The sequence below is a fragment of the Globicephala melas genome, chromosome 3 (assembly GCF_963455315.2).
Source record: "Globicephala melas chromosome 3, mGloMel1.2, whole genome shotgun sequence".
NCBI lineage: Eukaryota > Metazoa > Chordata > Mammalia > Artiodactyla > Delphinidae > Globicephala > Globicephala melas.
The window spans coordinates 65,130,511-65,132,082 of NC_083316.1; positions in this window are offsets into that span (position 1 = coordinate 65,130,511).

Here is a 1,572-nt window from a genome sequence, read left to right on the forward strand (position 1 = left end):
AACAACAAATCTAAAAACTGGTTTTTCCCCCCAAAAGGAACATTTAGAAAGATATGGTAATTGTTTAAAAGTTTTCTTTTTAGTTATAAAAGTAAACACACTTCATGCAGAGTAAGTTGGCAAATATTTTTAAAGAGAGGAAAACTGAGTACTGAAAGTTAAAATGACCAGTTCATTTAAAAAGTAAATAAAACAATCCATAGATTTCTAAATTTCACAATTAATTCCTATTTTGCTTTTGTTAAACAAACCATGGTGTATTTCTTTCTAAAGAGAAATGTATTAACAATTTGGGAGATTGGCTAGAATTGGCTCTTGACCACATAATCAAGTGACATCCTTGAAAAGGCTGAGAGATGGAACTGGGCTCATTAATTTCCAACATCAAATCTACTGCATATATCTTCCTGTTTGAACTCTCATGTAATTGAAGAGAAACAGTGATCTAAGGCCACATTAGGGGAAGGAAGTATGAATTTCAGCCAAATTTTATGCCCTTGAGTATGTACTAGCTGTAGCTATGAAGCATTTTTCCCATTTGGACAGTAGTAAAGTTGGGTGACTGTTCAGAGCTTCTTCTTACCCTTTGGGCTTTATCCTTTCAAGGACAGGACACATCCAAGGGTGGGTTTCTAACCAGGTTGCTTTCCTAGCTCTTTTGGTGTGTTCCTATCCATTTGAGGAATCAAGTTTCCTCTTGATTCCTGGGTCATTGTTTCTGTTATGCGCTGAGTTGTGTCCCCTCAAAATTCATATGTTGAAATCCTAACTCCCCAGTACCCCAGAGTATGACTGTATTTGGAAATAGGGTCTTTAAAGAGGTAATTAAGTCAAAATAAGGTCACTAGGTTGGGGTCTAATGCAATATGATTCATGTCCTTAAAAGAAGAGGAAATTTGAACACAGACATAAACAGAGGGAAGACCACATGAAGACACAGGGAGAAGATGGTCACGTACAAGCCAAAGGGAGAGGCCTTAGAAGAGACCAACCCTGTCAACACCCTGACCTTGAACTTCTCACCTCCAGACTGTGAGAAAATACATTTCCATTTAAGGCATCCAGTCTATGGTACTTTGTTATGGAATCCCTAGCAAACGAATACAGCCTCTAATGGATCATCACTCGACCACTGTGAATGTTAAGTTCTACTAGGTCAGGGCAGACAACGAACTAAATGGCAGCCCATGTATTACTCAAAGGCTCAGAACATTTACATCAATCATTTCTCTTTTTTATTCTTTTAGTACTTTTTAAAAATCAAATAGTCGTAGTTTATAGTTTCAAAATATTACATAAGTTTAGCATACTATATATCTCTTGAATTCTATGTGATTTTCTACAAAATATGCATTCATGTAAAATGTATCAAACAAATATGTTTTTGGACTTTCAGAGCAAGGGAAAAAAATCTTACTTTAGATGTTTGATCATAAAACTTTTTTATTCTTGGGGGAAGTTACTGAACATTTCTGTACAACGATTTCCCCTCTAAAACGGGGGACAATAATAGTACTTATCTCTTGGAATTTTGGAGAATCAAATAAGATTTTTACTTAGAATAGCACTGGC